An 18,997-nucleotide genomic window follows, 5' to 3' on the forward strand; every position below is an offset into this window, starting at 1 on the left:
TCTCACTGTGGTGGCTCTATATTTCAACCTTTCCAAAAGTATTTAAACATATGACTAATGAATCTGGATTATGTGCATTTCAAACAATTTCTCACTTCCTGTACCAATGCCAGAAATACAGCTCTAATCTAATTCGGAAACAATAGATGAAAACCACCGGGTTTATACTGTACGATATGCACACGCAATAGTTATACTGTTGACAAATACGCTATCTTACTTTTTCACCTCAGGTGGTGTGCAATCAAAATCTGATAAGATCACATTGGTTTAATCTTTTCTAGTTTGGTGTAAATGTTTGTAGAGTCAAAACAAAGGCAATAGAAAGAATTGAACTTGTATTTTTATAGTGCCTTTTCTCACATTGCAAAGCGCTTTACACTAATTAATTCATTTACAGTAACTAAGTAGGTAAATGTTGGGCAAGTTTCCCTACTCCACCTGGACTCTGTTTACCTAGCAGTAAGTAGGAATCCGGTTGTTAGTCGATTGGCAGATCACTTTTCCGGGGTTAATAATCCCTTCAAAAAGTATATGGAGTCCTGTAGCTCAGTGGTTAGAGCACTTGCTTTGCAAGTGAGAGACCTGAGTTCAATTCCAGGCAGAGGGCGAAACCTTGGGCAAGTTTCCTTACTCCACACAGAGCCTAATAATAATCCCTCCAAAACCAAAAACAATAATAAATGAATCATTTTCAATCTACGACTGTTTGTGGGACATTGCTGTGCGCAATTGGCTGCCGCGTTCGCCCACAAATATACAGTCAATTCACTTTACAGTATGTTCTGTGAAGCGCTTTGGGACGTCCTCCTGACGTGAAAAGCGCTATATCAAATGCAAGGATTATTTATTTATTATTATTATTATTATTATATATTTTTTAAAAAAGAATAATTTGGTCACTCAATCCATGACTGTTTATGGGACACTGCTGCGCGTAATTAGCTGCTGCATTTTGGACACAAAATATACAGGCAATTCACTTTACAGTATATTCTGTGAAGCGCTTTGAGAGTTCTGAAAGACGTGATAAGGCGCTATATCAAATGCAAAGATTATTGTTATTATTGTTGTTGTCAAACATAATGACTGTTTTTATACGCAAACACAGGTACTATTTTTCAATTAACTAGGTCCCACAAAGAGCCAAGCGGTAAATGATAAATTTATCTGGGGAATTGTTTGTCAGGAGATTGGGACCACACTTGTGTTAATTCCTTTGAAATGATTCAAACATGATAAGTCGTGATAAAAATATAATTTCTTTATTTCAAATAAGTGTGTTTTAGTCCCAATTTCTGTCCAAAAGTACTTGTGGTAAATAACCTGGAAAATTCTGATGAGTGCTAACAAGACCATTTAAGGACCTATAAACTCTGGTAATAAAACTATCATATTACTTTATTATACATACAGCAGTTTGCTTTCTGCAACTCCACATTATTATTACTCTTCAGTATAAGACGACCTCTGATGTGACACTCATTGCTTACTGCTCCCACAGTAACCAAAACAGTTAAGACGCCCTCCCAAACACACCTATTGTGTCAGTCACAAAGACTGAGTCATGTAGAGGTTTACTGCACCCGCAAATTTATTACACGCTGTCACAAAGAACATGCAAGTTGTAAATGTGCGCCTCTGAATTATAAAAAGTTATAAGATTTGATTGGCATGTAAATCTCTCTTTAAATTTCTTGCCCTTCAAAAATTTATAATGTGTTTCAATTAAACTCCACTGGCACAACCTCTCCTTAGATGTGATTCAATACAAATTTTAAACAATAAAGTTGAGCCAGCTGGACGGAGATGGGTTTTACTTCTAGGGCTGACTGTCGTTGTTGGGAGTGTGCGTGCGTGTGTCTTGAATATTTGCAGTCGACATCCACTCCTTCCTTCTCAAGACAGATGCTGCAGAAATTCAAAGTAAATATATTTGCTGTGATCACGATAATGAACAAATTATCTGGAGGATTGTTGGCCACGACCATGGGAAAACTCGATTCTCTATTTAAATAGTGTCACAGCATCTTTGACATCTACCTGAACTGGCAAAGACCACACCATAGATTTAACGGCTCATCTGAAAGACAGGATCTCCGGCAACACAGTGTCATCCTAGACTGTGAACTCAAGATCAAATGCGGGGATTGAACCCGCAATCCTCTGACTCGAAGGGAAGAGTGCTACCCAATGAGCCGAGATGAGGGAGAAGTATAATTCATGTGGTAATGCTGCCAACTCTTCCTTACGCCAGCAACTTTCTTTACTGCTGTGTAAGCTGACCTGGCCAGGATAGGGAAGTGCCAATGTCAGTGAGCTGGGCTTAAACCCTTATCTTTTAGCCTTTGCCACAGCAGAGGCTATGTGCCCTGTCAGCCTGTTGGGTTGTGTCGTGCATCTTCAGAATTTCAACCATAAATATATATCAATCTTTGATATAAGTATCACCAAGCAGAGATTCTAGGGTTTAATTTGACACCGAAGACAGATTGAGCTACGGTTGGGGTGTTTTATAAGGATTTCTTTTTTCTCTCTCTTAGAGCCTGGGAAACAGATTCTGTTTGATCTGGTGAGATTAGTAAATTAAAACACAATAGCACGGTACGTCCTGTTACAGAACACAACAATAGACGGCAACTTTTTTTTAAAAAAATTGAATTGTCAGGGAGTACAGCTATAACACTACACTATTTAAAATTGACTGGGTAGTTACCATTTCTGCTGCTTGGTTGATCAAGCATTTTAACTCAGGGTGAACTGAAGTGATGAGGTTAAAGGCAGAGAAGGCAAAGGCTGGTGTAAACAAAACAAGTGCATCACCTCAAAGACATTTTCCTATGTTTTATTTGTTAACAATGTATTTTAGACTTAAAAGCTTTCAGCCACTCTCTGGAACTCCCTCTCAAAATGCTTCTGCCTCAAACCCTCTCTCCATGGCTTCTAAAAACCTACATTTCTCTTTGACTGCTTTTGTTCCCCGACTTCCCCTCTTTTCCACTTCCTTGGTGTGACACGTTGTCCATGTAAAGAGCTCTGTGACTTTCTCCTATGTGAAAGATGCTATATAAGTACAAGCTGTTGTTCTCGACTTGTTACTGGAGCAACACCTCCGGTAAACCAAGACACAAGAACTCTACCAGGCTAGCCGGCATCGCTAAATAAAGGCAAAAAATACCAAAACAGTAGAATCTGGACAAAATGCTCTGGCAATTCAATCCAGCTTGAATGTTGCGAAGAAGCTAAAAAAGTTTTAATTTATTTTGTTCATCACTGACCCTAAAAATGTGTTTTACCTAGAATGTTTATTTTACAGCAGCTTAACAAGAATACTCACACTGCTTGGACTGTCAGTGCGGACTATAAGCTCAAGTTGAATGAATGGTTTGAGCCCATATCCACAACCTTACAATCCTGATACAATAAGTCTACTAACTCAGCCAGGCTGACACATCAAAGTGAAAGAAGGCAACAAATGGAAGCAAGAAACCATGTCTCATATCATCAACCATATTTGTCGCGGTTAAAACATACATCGTCAACAATGGTCACTGGCTAACAATCAAGAGTGGGAAACCCAGTCCATTTTCCCCTCAGCAAGAAGCAACTATGCCAATTGTAGGGTGAAACTGGAAACTTCCTCATCAGCAGGGCTTAGCTGTTCACTTACTAAACTCACTAAGTCATCAGAAGAACCATTAGATTAAAGTTTTACAAGATGCAATGCTTCTGTAGGTAAACCATGTCAAATCGATTTACATTGCTTGTTCACAGAGAATTCCAATGATAGTTTAGTCTGACTATCGATTTGAGGTGCTGAGCTGACACAGTTGGGTACGTCAAATAATGAGGATCATGACTGAAGCTGCATGCAACTAGTTCCATGCAGTACAAACACTAGTAGGCAAAACAAACTTACTGACATTTCCTGGGGATATTAGGTTCAGCAGAGTTATGTCTCCAGCTATGAACCTCACCTTAATCCATAGTCAACCTGTTCATGCTGAGTGAACCTCCTATCAGTTTTACATGAAAACAAAATTTAGGTGCTCCTCTGTTGGCTCAGTGAGTTTACGAGTTAGCTGAGCTCTAAGGACCGGAAGGATAACAATAAGATAATAATCCTTGCATTTGATATAGCGTCTTTGAGACGTCTCAAAGCACTTCACTGTAAAGTGAATTGACTATATATTTTGTGGGCGAAATATGCCAAGGAAAGGCGAATGAATCCTTAGACAGTGTTGGGTTTAGCAAGTTTCAAGTCAGCCCGGTCGTGTGTCCCACTCTTGTTTGCCATCCAGCAATCACCCCCCTTTCTGGGAAGTGTTTGCGTGGATGTCAGGTGCAGACAGTATCGGGTTCTGCTGTCAAGCTGCTGAGGTGCTGAATATCCTATTTCGCTTTCCAGGTTCACACCAGGTACCAGTGGTTCCCATGGAATCACACCACACCGAGGCAGAAACGGAGAGCAGAAAATTGCGTCCTTTTTAAAAAAAAGAGAGGTTTCTGTGGCCGGATATTAGATTTCGTTTGTCGGGAATAAGGGACAAGGCAGGTACACTGGAACTGAATGATTTGCTTGTCAAACAACCCCCCCCCCCATCCCCCCTCAAGCCAAAGGGCTGGAGTGGCCCCAATGACAGCGTGACAACAACAACAAAAAAACACAGAAAGGTGACTCCATGCTCCATCGGTGAGCATCTGGTTCCGCTCCGGGATTTCCATCTGCACATACTTTGCTTATGACGAACCGTCGCAAACGGGCGACCTGGAAACCCCGGAATCCCGGAGCCGCCGAAATCCCCGGAGCCGGAGCGGGAGTGAGCGAGACTCGAAACACACACAGAAAACACACACCACATACACACACACACACACACAACACAGATACCGTCCGTGTGCAGCTCCGGCTCCAAACACACACATCAAATACCACGGGTGCAATTATTTCCCCCCACCCCCAGCCCCCCCCCTCCCAGCCCCCCCTCCAGTCCTGCCTGAAAATCCCCATCATTTTCGTGTGTAAAATAAATAACTGGTGTTTTTTTTGTTGGTGTTTTGATGCTGTTGTTGAGTTTCTTCTTTTCTTGTTTTGCAACGTTGCTTCGCGAACGAAATGCCGATGAAAACCCCCCAACCAGACTCTGCCCCCCCCCCCCCCCCGGGCTCAGGCCAGAGCTTTTTTTTTGTTGTATGTGATTGTATGTGTATTTTTTTTCTCTGGTGGTGGTGTTTTTTTTAATATATTTAACTTGTTGTTGTGGGGGGGGTTTGGGGGGTGGGGGGGGGGGGTTGTTCTTTGTTTTGCATCGATGCAAAATGTGCAATGAATAAAGTTACTGCGGTAAATATTAAAGAGGAGGTACACCCACAACTGCACACACTGCACTCTCTCTCTCTCCCTCTCACACTCACTCTCTCACACTCACTCACTCTCTCACATTGGTTTGGTTTGTAAACGGGTTCCGCAAAAGAAACATTAATCGATACATTTCCCCCTCTCCCCCCCCCCCCCCTCCCCCCCCTCCCCTCCTCCCCCTCTCCCCCTCCTCTCCCCCCGTTTGATCCTCCGCTTTGAGAGTCTTTGATACATTGTTTTTTTGTTAAAAACACACGTTTTCGTGGAAATCGCTCATTTTCGACTCCACAGATTTCTCGTACAGAAATCACTTAAATAAATCCTAAGTCCTCCCCCCACCACCCCCCCCCCACACACACAAACCCCCCACACAACCCCCCCCCCACCCCCCACAAACCCCCCACACACACCCCCACACACACACAGACACACACAGACACACACAGAAAAATGTATAAAAAAGAAAATCGCTCAAACGAGTGTGTTTTCATTTGTTCCTCAAACCTCAACCCCCAAAATTGCTGGGGGGGGGGGGGGGGTGGGGGGTCAATTTGTGAAGCAACTTATTTATTTTCCCCTTTTTTTTATTTTCCCCCCCACCACCACCACCACCACCAAAAAAAAATTAACCCATTTTCTCTCCCAACCCCAACCCCACCCCTTACCAGCCCTTTGGAAATCGACAAATCTGACAATAATTGTGTTATTTTTATTTTCTTTATTATTATTATTATTATTATTATTATTATTATTATTTTAAAAAATAGGAATGAAATTCAATGGGTGGGGGTGGGTGGGTGGGGGGGAGGTAAGAATCGAAAAATCTTACTTTTAATTGCACAAAACGTTTATGTCCATAAATATAATAAAAAGTACAGTGGAATTCTGGTGACCACCACAGGTTTGCAGGACATGTTTCTGTTAAAACCATTGCTTTGCCTAAAACAGCACTGACTCAACAAGTACTGAGTGAGTGAGTGAGTGAGGAACAAATTGCAGCTGAGTAATAGATTTGCTTATATCGGATTTGCACACATGTGGGGGTTGACTGCAACTCTAATGTTGATGATCCATTCCTTTTGCCCCTTTTATCTCTCTTTTTTTTGTCAGTGTATTTGTGTGTGTGTGTGTGTGTTTGGGGTCAGGGGATAGTCCAGATGAAATGGTTTACATGTGGAAACTCATGCTGAAGTTATGAGATCACCCTCCCTCACATTTACGAAAACTAAAACACTCCAAAAGGAAAAGAAAACGGGTGACTCACTTGATATTTTGTGTACCACCATATAATCATTTAATTTCGAAAAGAGATTAAGTTATGCTGATCTGTAGTTCTTTTTTTTAAAAAGAAAAACAATCCACTAAAATTAACCCCCCCCCCCCTCCCCCCGAGTAACTTTTAGTTTGTGGAAAGCATTTTAACTGACTTTCAAGCCAAGAATAAGAAGTTACAAAGAGTGAAATATAATGTTGACATTGATTTTATTATAATGATTAATATTACAGTAAATGATGATATTGCGTTTGATCGGATGCCGAGCAAAGATTTGTAAGCTTTACATTTCACCAGAAAGTAATGGTTTTGTTTAGGATCTTAGGATCTGGTCAACTTTGCATGTTTCTGCAAAATAAGCATTAACAAGAATTAATAAGAATCCTAAACTAGTATTTCTGTGATATCCAAAACTCACCCAAACTGTTTTGTTTGTTCGTATTAAATTAATTATTGAGAAGATATCTTGTTAAGTGAATAATTTTGGGCGAGTGAGTGTCAGTCCTTATGTTTGGAGCCTAGATTACACATCACATCACCTGCTTTGTTATATCCCATATTCCATGTGCCTTTTTATTCAGTTAAAAACAAACTTTTGCTACAATGCTGTCAAAGTAAACATAAATGATACTGTCCACTCTGCTAAGTATTGCTTATAAAATACATAGCAATTTCATGGCAAATTCAGGAAAAATTTTGTGAGCTATCGGTTATTTACTCTGCAAAAAACAGTGATGTCTATCCACCAAAGCATAATTTTGCACAAACTACAGTAGAGGAATGCATACGGTGTGTACAGTGCACATTCCTGACACTTATAAATAGAAGTGTGGACGATATATATGAATGCATAATATATGTCCACACTTCTATTTATAAGTGTCAGGAATACAGATTTAAGGAGGCTTGGCTCTCAACATTTCATAGATATGTATATATCTATTTTTGTTTCTTCTACACTATTTAAAGCAAACTAAATTACAAGATTTCAAGATTAAGGCAATGTTTCCTGAATATTTCTGACAAATGGTATTGATTCTCATTCACTTCTATGGGCTGTTATGGTAAAGATGAATTGGTGGCAAGTTCTCTTGTTGGGAGGACAATTACTTCATGTATTCCAATACATGAGAATGGTTTTAATAGTGCTAACATTTAGAGATTGAAAGCAGGCAGGTAAACAAAGATATTTAGATACAAGACTATATTGAGCTGATCAAGTGACATCCATGTGATACAATAATCATCTGACAGAGTTGCTGATGACCTTTTGAGAAACTAACCTTATCAAAGCCCAATGTCAAAGTGTGGCACGTCACATATCATTCGACACAGATCCACGATGCCTGCCAGCATTAACGCATGATGCGTACCCCCAGTAATGGGACATTCTAATTTTAAAAAAGTTTCCTTAAAAGGTTCTCAGTGCAATTTCGATATTTTCACTGTTTTGCAATCCAAATTGAGTTGAGCAAAACAATACGGAGTTGGATACTTGTGATAAACTTTGCGATGTTAGTTGCTAGAAGAGTTACTATAAAATGAAATGAGTTACTATAATAAATCTCTGTGATATTAGCTTTACAGTATGTGTATTTTCATAGCCTCTTATCATCGTCAAAACGTTTACCGTCCAGTGCAGTGACTATTTTTGTAGCTAAACGCCACAGCCATTTGACACACAGCAAGATCCCACAAAATGCCATGAGACAAATGTCCAATTTATCTCAACAATTGTTGCCTTGGACAAATTCCTAATTCTGAATAGTGTCATGGGATCTACAACTTCCACCTGAATAAGCAGACTGGATTTCGATTTCAAGTCTTATCTGAAGGATAGCACCTCCAACAATCTAACACTTCCTTAACACTGCAATGTCATCCGAGGCTATGACCTGAATTCCAACATAGGCTACCAACTGAACTGAAAAAAAGTGTAATAGTTTGTGAGTTGGTGCCATTTTAACATGGTCCTTTACTGTGTGCAAACACCCTCCCCAGTCTCAAGCCCCCAGCTCAGGTCCGAAACATTAATTTTCCAGCATCTTGGGACGTCCTCCCGACATAAAAGGCGCTACACAAATGTAATTTTGTTGTTGTTCTGTTGGAAGCCGAATTACCCTGTAGCATCAACAACAAAGCAACCACTTTACGCATTTAATATGTTTACTGCGGCTGAAGCAATGTCTTTCGCTTTTGAGTCTGAGAAATATTTTAGTTCTGTAAATGGAATAAGAGTGAGTACCTCCCGTTTTTTGTTTCTTCCTTTGTTCATTCATCACATGGCTCTTTGTTGCTCCTTTCTGGCTCAAAATGGCACACATTAGCTTGACTTGGTGGTAACCACACCTGTGAAATACAAATATTTTGACATGATAAGGTGTAATATAAATACAAGCTTTCAAGTTTTTTTATGTGAGTATGAAGTTTAAGAAACCTAAATAAATAAGATGGTACTGTTCAAAGAGACACAATGGGATAACTTACCTATGTTATAACTCAGGCAAAAACAGATTACACAGACTGCAGACATATATATGCACGTAAATAGATATCATCCTTTTCCCTTCCCCTGTGATACTTTCCAGAGTATGATTCCAGAGTTGCAGGTAGCGTCTTGCACAACCAGCCATTGCGACTGTTGGCAGGGTATATGACAGTGATGATAATACTGCAGTTGTAAGCAAATAAGGCAACCAATCTGCACACAGCAATGTTTCACAAACAACCAGGACACAAATTACCAATTTAAGTGAAGGACACCAGGGGAATTCTTTTCTCTTTTCAAGTAATGTTTGTTTGAATGGCCACCTCAAAAGGGAGACGGAATCCAGTTTAGACGGACCTTATCTGAAGAATGGCACCTATGACAATGCAATGCTCCCCCAACGCAATACTGAAGTATCGGCTTCAAATACAAATCTAAAAGTTCCGACGCCACAACCTTCTGACCCAGAGGTAAGAGTGCAGGGGTCAATCAGAAGTGGGAAAACTGATTGATTTTCTCCACTTTTGAGCCCAGGGCACTGATAATACTTTGAAAGTATCTAGTCAATGTAAAGCAGATGTCAACAAACAAAGTAAATCAAATACTGAGAAGTATTTGAAGAGCACTGGATTACAAGCCAGAACAAGTTGCACTAACATTGTGTAGATCAGTGCTGAGGATAATTCTGGAGCATGTGGACTGAAATTCCAGTCATTGTTACATGGTAGTGTTTTTGGCAATGTTGACCACTCGTGTGATTTCCCCCTTTATAATCATGCATCACTGAAGGTGTCACATGTAATAGCAACTGGAATTGCAGTCCAATGGTCTGTAGTTCTGTTCAATACATCTTGAAAAGGACATTGAAGTGGAACGGGTTCAGAAAAGAATAACCAGAATGATTCCAGACTTTACAGGACTAAGTCATGAACAACAACAACGACAACAAGATTACATTTGTATAGCGCCTTTCACGTCAGGAGAAAGACTGAGAAGATGCTATGTTTTTGATGGAAAACAAATTTGGGAGACATGATACAAATATTTAGAATAATGAGACGTGGAGAAAATGTTAGCCTTATTGATAATGTAAGACAATGATAATATTCACAAGCCTAGAGCTGGACTGGAGGTTAGAAGAATGTTGTTTTCCTTATAACAACAACAACAATGACATTTGTATAGCGCTTTTACATCGGGAGGACCTCCCAAGGCACTGAAAATACACAAATATTTAAGTGAATTTGGGGATAATTTTCACGAATATATTTTGAGACACCTACTTGTGTTACAGAACCTTTAGTGTTCGAACAGCAACACAAATAAAGGGACACAAATAAAGGTTCCACCGAGATTTGAACTCGGATCGCTGGATTCAGAGTCCAGAGTGCTAACCATTACACCATGGAACCACTGCATGACAGTTAATATGAACAAGGCTGCCTGATACAATACCATAACAAATTCACATCTATAAAAAATAACCGCAATGAAAGGGATTGAGAGTTATAGGGAAAGTTATTAGGGTGCTAGGGTCGGATTAACAATCTTTAATTCAGGAACAACTACTGTCGTACCAGTGCAATCATACCCCAGTACAAGGAAAAGGGAGTCAAAATGCTTCAAGAAAGGAGAAGGGAGAAAACTGTCAAACCGTTGCCCTGATTGAGATCAGCCTCGTCACCACAGAATGGCCATCAACATGGGGAACCTTCCTGATCTGTATGGCTTAGTTTTACATTGAACCAGGAATTTTGCAAACTGTGTGTGTGTGTGTGTGGAGGATAAGCAACCAATCCTATAACAACTTTGTAACGAAACTCACAACCAGACAGTCATACCGTGGTTTTTTGAAAACTTGGAATCTGGTCAGTTTAGCATCAGAATCACATATGTGTCATTGGAATCTCGATCCAGGAATGACTGTTTGTAGATGTTTTCGCAGATATCATATTCTACAGTTCTCTAGTCGTGAGATGAAAGGGTTACACACAATTTACAGACACACATGTATTCTACCTAGGAAGCATTTTGTTCAACTTCAGATTTGTGTTGTTGTCAGGGCTGAATCACTGTACTACACTTTGATGCTCCACTCCCTGCTGTGGAGGGGCAGACCACCTACACTGAGCCCAATCTATGAGTCATTCAGTAGCTGCACTCAGCTGTAAATACATTTGTTTACCGTTAGCAAAAAGCTTGCTGTTAATGAGTTCTTGTTTGGGTTTCATCATGTTTTGCCAAATTTGATTTGTCTGCTCATTCACTGACCTGATGACTATCTCTGTATTTTCCGCCTCCAAATAAAGACTTTCAATCGTTGTGCTTAACGCATTAGAGAAAGAGTGGGGCAAAAGGCAGTGGGCTTTACCTTTCCAGTGATTGCTAAAAATAGCAATTTTTTTTGCATTTTGGTTTTTAACATTCCCGTTGTAAACAAGTAATGATTAGATCATTATTTTTTATGGATCATTGAAAGACCGTGTTATCTCCGCGTTACCCTAAATAGGTAGAGTTTAGAAAGGAGAAGGCTTCCGGGATCCCAGAGTAATACCTACCCTTCATCACCCTGGGGCACTGCACAAGTAATACCCAGCTTTGCAATTCTACACGGCTGAATGGACCAAGAGGGCGAAAGCGCCACATTAGGACTTGAGCTCCAACAACAACTTGCGTGTCTATAGTGCCTTTCACACAAGGTAGCATCTCAGAGCATACAAGTGGTGGAACTTGACATACTCCAAGACTAAGCTGACAGTCCAGTCCAGAATGCTGCATTGCCAGAGGCCATTTTTCAGATGAGACTAAAGCTCTCACCTGCCATTAAAGATTAAAGGTGGACTTTAAAGATCCCATGACATTACTGCAAAGGAGAGGGAGCTTTATCCCCAGTGTCCTGGCCATCAAAGGTCACTCACCTCATGGATATTTGTGGCTCCTGCATTTGCTTTCAAAAACAGTTAAAATCTAACCTGATAATAATTACCACAAAGCATTTTTAGATATTTTGTCATGTTAAAGCATTATAAAAAATAATAATAATAATAATCCTTGCATTTGATATAGCGCTTTTCACGTCGGGAGGACGTCCCAAAGCGCTTCACAGAACACACTGTAAAGTGAATTGACTGTATATTTGTGGGCGAACGCGGCAGCCAATTGCGCACAGCAATGTCCCACAAACAGTCGTAGATTGAAAATGACCAATTTTATTATTGTTTTTGGTTTTGGAGGGATTATTATTATGCAACATTCTTTTTTCTTATGAACAATACAAAACTTCCCGTGTTATCCAATAAAGATATTTCAAGGGACTCTTGTTGGGGGGAAAGGGCCCAATTCAATTTGCACCCAGTGTTGACGTGAAAGTGACTCAAATTACTGTATTCTTGAAATACCCTCTTCCAGTTGTTGAAAGTACAATTTAAACACAATTTGTGCAGTATAAAGACAGCAGGGGATTGAAACGCAGATTCTCCGCCAGCATTCAATACTATTCCATTAACGCTGTTATTATTGAAGGTCTTAATTCAATTAATTTCACCCCCGTAAATTTTTTAAAAAACTTCTAGGCTCAATCCTCAATTATTGCAAGCCAAACATATTGTGTTATAATTAAGCACATGTTGGAATGAAAATCCCCAGAGACCACAGTACAAAATGTAACATGAAATATTCAGGAGGCAAAGTCTCGTGACTTTAGACCCCAAGGAACTACTGCACAGGGTCAGTGACTTAGTGAAAGAAATACAGGTAAAAATCAGATGACTAATTAAGCAATGAGGAATAATTAAGGGTCTGTTTTTCTTGCATCATATTTATTTAAGGTTTTTATTGGGTTTAATTACAGAAGCTTGTGTACAAAACAACAAAGAGCACACATGGATGATTGGTTTGAGCAATTTCCAGCACCGTGAAGAAACATTCTCAAAACATTCTTATTTGAAGCGCAGAATAGGGGGCTGTTTACTGATCTTGATCTGCTGTGATATGACATACAGTAGAACATCTGTTATAAGATGTGCCTTATTTATATTGATTCTTATTTGTTAGGTCAGAATATTAAGGGATACGGGGCAAGGGCGGGTAATTGGACTTGAGGTACAGATTAGCCATGGTCTTACAGAATGGCGGAACAGGCTCGAGGGGCTGAATGGCCTATTCCTGTTTCTAAACTCAAGTGGAAATTCTTGAAGACTTTCCTCTTTGACCGTGCATATGGTCACCTTCCTGCCTCCTCCCCGGCTCCGTGTTAGGCTCTGCCACTGTTAAGAGAAGTTGTTGGGATGTTCATTACTATAAGTGTCTATTGTTGCGGCATCAATAGAATCATTCAACAGGAAACTGGATAAGCAACAGAGAAGTAACAACATTAAGAGATATGGCCCAGACTGGAATCAATAAAAAGGGCAATTTAAAAAAACACAGAGGTATCAGAGATGCAAACATGATAAGCTAAATGGCCTTCCTCTGTCCTGCAAATATCTGCGTTTCTACGTACGCATGCCTTGTATTGTCCTGGTGTACTTGATCTATTCTAATCGCATTCCCATGCTATATTAAAGATCAACAGGTATTAGGATAGTGTAGAGTTTCCCTTTAAACTAATAAAGTAACAATCAAATGTAAACAAGTAGTGCAAACAAATGAGATAACGCAGATTATTTTGGCACAAAGACCAGTTTTAAACCAAGATTAGCACACACATTTTGGTTTGCTGCTGCCATCAAATTACAGGTTTGGGTCTTGAAATCTTAATACCATTTAAAATTTATTTCAGCTTCTTTCATCCTCCCAGCTGCCCACCATCTCTGACGCAGTGTAATGAAAGGTTGTGCAGTTCAGCCCTAATGAAGAGTTGATCCTATCGAGGTACTGTACTCCATTCTGCCTGAAGCTAACCCTTTGAAGACTATGGATTTTCATACAGAAAGAAAAATAACAAGATTTCAATTTGTTATTACATTTATTCGGTAAAGGTTTACAAGCCTTACATCATAAAATCACTTGGAAATTCAAATACAACAGAGGAAAATGAATAATATGCTGCATGAAATAATGCGCAAATTGAGTCATACGATTAATTAAAACAAGATTACCAATGAATGCATTTAATTATAGGTTGAAGTGACCCAACACTGTCTATTTTACCATACATTTACTTCACTGCATTCTGGATCGTGGGTGTGTAAAAAATATTCCACTGGCCTACGTGGCTGGGTGTGTTTGAGCTCCTTATTCATGAATAGTAAGTAACGTGTTAACACAATGACTTCACACTCTTGGTTTGGGACTCCTTGAATGATTCAGCAGTGAGTTGGCAAACTCTCTCAGAGGGTCTGAAATTCCATCTAGTCTCACTAGTGGTAAGTGAGTAACCGTTTTACTTTGAAATTTAAGAAGCCACAGAATTCTGGAAAATTTGTAAATTTAAAATCTGCGGAAAACTGGCTTCTGAATCAAAGACTAAAATTAAGAAGTTTCCAAAATTCGGTACAGCCATAAATTTGTAGCTAAAATAGCCTTTACAGGTTAATACCAGGTGGCATTCCGATCGCTGAGAGGCCAATACTAGATGGAACTTTGAACCCACCAGGTAGAATGATGGAAACAACAACAACAAAATTACATTTGTATAGCGCCTTTCACATCGGGAGGACATCCCAAGGTGCTGGACAGTCAGAGTTTCAGACCCGGGCTGGGGGTTGGGATTGGGGCGGATGGAGGGCAGGGGGGGAAGCAGGGTGATCGAAAGCACGGTCGAAGAGGAGGGTCTTGAGGTGGGTATTGAATGAGGCAAGGTGGAGGGGGGCGGGCGGCGAGACACCGAGACTGTGGGATGGAGTTCCAGAGAGTGGGGGCAGAGTGGCAGAATGCCCGCTCACCAATAGGCAGGCAAGGTGGGGGATGTGAAGCAGGCCGGAGCCCACTGAGCGGAGGGAGCGGGCAGGATGGTAAGGGGTTAGGATGTTACAGAAGTAGGGAGGAAAAAATGGCATACATTAGGATTGTTCCTCTGAGTTTCCATGCAGTATTCTGTACCTACTGTTAGGATAAAGTGCTCTTGGGTCAGATACAGCACAACTGAGAAGCACCATAAAGCTGTTCATTCTCTGCAACAACATGCTTTAATTGCATCTTCTATTGGAACATCTACCACAACTAAACCATCATCAGTCTCCCCACCTTACACACTGAAAGGCCATTTCCAATTACCCAATTCCAGGCAGTAACAAACTGGAAAAAGAAAGGGCTTGTATTTCCATTGCACCTTATCACTTCAAAATGCCAAAGCTCTTCACAAATAAGTAATGTCAAGTGTGGTGACATTAGCTGTAGGTAAACATGGTTATTGAACTATGAGGACCAATAATACACAGCTCAATCCTGTCCTCATTTGACAACCACATGTGTACATTTCCAGTAGAAATTCATCGGACAGTGATCAATAACACTTATTATTTGATTCAGTGCCTTGTTGAGTTGAAATTTCTTAAAGTGAAAACAACACGTTAATTTGAAGTACGATGACTTGTCAGTAATGTCCCAGAAACAGCAGCAACCAATTAATCTGGTTTCAGTGAAGTTGGATGAGGGTGGAATATTGGCCAGGATACAAGGAGAAACTCCCTGCTTTTCTTTTGAATAATGCCGTGCATCTCAACACCCACATGGACAGGAAGATGGAGCTCATTTTAAACGTTTCATTCAAACGATAGCACCTGTGACAATGCAATGCTCTCCCAGGACCGCGACTTGACTAGGTTATGAACTTGAGTCCCGACTTGAAACCCTGTGTTTTTCCCCTCCCTTCACCTTGGGGACACCCAAGATAAACGTAACCCCTTCCACATGAGATCTCCTAGATCTACGTAGCTCAGTATCGCAACGTGTAGTGTATTTACTTACCGAGTCACTTTGGAAAAGCATTACTACTGTATTTAAAATCCTCAGAATACAAAAATAACGAAACACTCCCATTCTGGCTTAAAATAAGGAGGTGTTTTGCTTACACAAGGAATTTCTGTCTTGCAAGCCTGAAATTCCTGACAACAAAGATAACTCGTATGGAATGCGTGAGATAAAACTGAATAAAACTGCTAATGCTGAAAATTTGGAATAAATACAGAAGGAGCCAGAATTCCACTGTAGGTCAACCAGAGTCTGAAAAAGACCAAGGAATTGAATGTTTTTAGCCTGACCTTCTTGAGAACAGCGTCTCACTGTATTTTTTTAGTCATGTTGTGGTTCACAATGCATATCGCCATCTGCTGACCATTGACATAAAATTATCAAGATCGCGGGAGGAGGAAATTCACTGTTTTATAATAAAATTAGAGAGAGCTACCTACCTACCTACACAAGTGAAGCTTGAAATCGGAAAAAATATTTTTCACACAGAGGATTGTAGAAATATGGAATTCACTATCCCAAAGGGTTGTAGATGCTGGAACTATTGGAATATTTAAGAAGCACGTAGATGCATAGTTGGTAGACAGGGATGTCAATGGATATATTGAAAGACCAAGGAAATGGTATTTAGATGCATGTGAACCATGATCTAATAAAAGCAGGCTTAATGGGCTGAATGGATAACTCTCGTTCCTCTGGTTTTATATCTTCCCCAGGTAAAGATGTTTACCTGTCAAGTCCTGGATTTCAGCTTGTTTTTCATCTTCAGTAACTAAATTACCACACTCTTATTTGAACTAATAATAATCCTTGCATTTGATATATCACCTCATCGTGTCACCGAGATGTCTCAAAGCGCTTCACAGGATTTACTATAAAGGGGATTGACCTGTGTATTTTGTAGGCGAAACTTGGCAGCCAGTTGCATAGAGCAATGTCCCAAGGAGTGAGTGACCAATTTTATTTGGGAGATTGTTGGTCAGGCTGTTGGGAGAAACTCCCTTCTCTTTTCAAACAGTGCCATGAGATCTTTCATATCCACCTGAACAGGCACACGGGACCTTGGTTTAACGCCTCATCCGAAAGACAGCAATCGGTTGCTCACTTGACACAAAATTGGTTACTCACTCCTTGGGTGTTTGTGGGATATTGCTGTGTGCCACTGGCTGCCGCGTTTCACCCACAGTCAATCCCCTTTACAGCATATCCTGTGAACTAATAAACTTCAAAGGGGAACAAGAAAAACAAGAGCAAACGCAAGAAAAAAGCAATTAAAGGATTACATACGCTGCTTTTTTTCCCCACTGCCAATGTTTCTTCTTTCCTGTAGGATCCTGACTCTTTTTCCTTCTATTGGAAAGAGAGTGTATCCTCTAATGGATTATTTAAGCACAGCGGAGTGGGGTGGTGGGGGGGGGGGGCATCACAATCCACCACGGAGTGAAAGATTATTACTGTGGATTTATGAAGATATATGAAAAACTTTTTTTTTCGCAGGGGAACCTTTGAGCGTTGTCAAATATTTAACAGCGACAGATTAAAAGAAAAAGTATCAATTTGGTCAGATGGGGGACAATAACTGAATCGGGGGATTGACATTGGGAAAGATACACGTCGGCTGTGTTTGTATTTGTAATAACCTCTGCATTTAATTTAATTTGGTCACTTAATTCGCCGCTGTTTGTTCACTCTACGGCGCATTGGGTGAAGCGCTTTGCGACGTCTCGAAGGCGTGATATCGGATGCGAGGATTATTATTATTATTATTTGATACGACACGTTGTCATATTGAAACATCGCAAAGCGCCGGACAGTGTAACGTCCGGTGTGGTTGGCGGCGGCTCACACACTGACTGGTGCGCGTCAACGTCAACGTGTGTCGTCCCCCAATCCCCCCAACCGGGCGGCCGGGCGTTTGACGTTAATAAATCAATTCCGATTGGTGGTGATTGATGGCCGGGGGGGGAGGGGGGGGGCAGGAACCACTGACGGCAATGAACGAACATTGACGTGGCCGTAACACAACAACAACTTGAATTTACACACCAGAGCCCCTTCCTGGTGGTGGTGTGGTGGGGGGTGGGGGGGGGTGGGGGGGGGGGGTTCAGGTAGTGCCCGGAGCACGTGATGGTGATGGAGTCTGACCACCGCCCCTCCTCTCCCCCCCCCACCCCCCACCACACCCCACGCCACCCCGGGCTTGGGGGGGAGAGGGGGAAGAGGGAGAGGGGGAGGGAAGGAAGGGGTGAGAGTGGGGGAGGGGGAGAGTGAGGGAGGAGGGTGAGAGTGAGGGAGGGGGAGAGTGAGGGGAGGGAAGGGGGAGGGGGAGGGGAGTGAGAGTGAGGGGGGGAGGGGTGAGAGTGAGGGGGGGGGTGAGGAGGGGAGTGAGAGTGAGGAGGGAGTGAGGAGGGGGTGAGGAGGGGGTGAGGAGGGGGAGGGGTGAGAGTGGAGGGGGAGTGAGAGTGAGGAGGGGTGAGGGGGGGGGAAGTGGGGGGAGGGGAGGGGTGAGAGTGAGGGGGAGAGTGAGGGGGGAGAGTGATGGGGGGGAGGGGGGGAAGTGGGGGCTGTTCTCCTGGACCCCCGCGGACAGATAACACCACCACTGACACAGACACTGGGGCCGATTTGGCTGAAATAGCCTTTTTGTCCACAGACAGATGGACAGGTTTCCGTAGTGTAGTGGTTATCACGTTCGCCTCACACGCGAAAGGTCCCCGGTTCGACCCCGGGCGGAAACACTTTTTTTCTCTCTCTCTCTCTCTCTCTTTGTTTTAATGTCTTTTTATATTATATTTTTATATTCTATGTACAATAATAATAATAAAATAATAGCAATTCGGACACTTATTCTGACGACGGTTGATTCGCTTTAAATCGTGAGCTTTTCAGCCCTTTCCGCCCCCTATTATTATTATTATTATTAATAATATTATTATTAAATTTCAATGCGATGCCGATGCTGAAA

General features: G+C 41.3%; 2 non-coding genes across 2 annotated transcripts; one reads left to right on the forward strand and one right to left on the reverse strand.

The window, feature by feature from the left end:
* Window positions 1-10,460: 10,460 nt before the first annotated feature.
* trnaq-cug lies at window positions 10,461-10,532 on the reverse strand. Its single transcript has one exon. It is a non-coding gene; the product is annotated as a tRNA-Gln (tRNA).
* Window positions 10,533-18,697: 8,165 nt separating this feature from the next.
* trnav-cac lies at window positions 18,698-18,770 on the forward strand. The gene has a single exon. It is a non-coding gene; the product is annotated as a tRNA-Val (tRNA).
* Window positions 18,771-18,997: the final 227 nt, after the last annotated feature.

This window comes from Callorhinchus milii, unplaced genomic scaffold (assembly GCF_018977255.1).
Source record: "Callorhinchus milii isolate IMCB2004 unplaced genomic scaffold, IMCB_Cmil_1.0 Scaffold22, whole genome shotgun sequence".
Taxonomy (NCBI): domain Eukaryota; kingdom Metazoa; phylum Chordata; class Chondrichthyes; order Chimaeriformes; family Callorhinchidae; genus Callorhinchus; species Callorhinchus milii.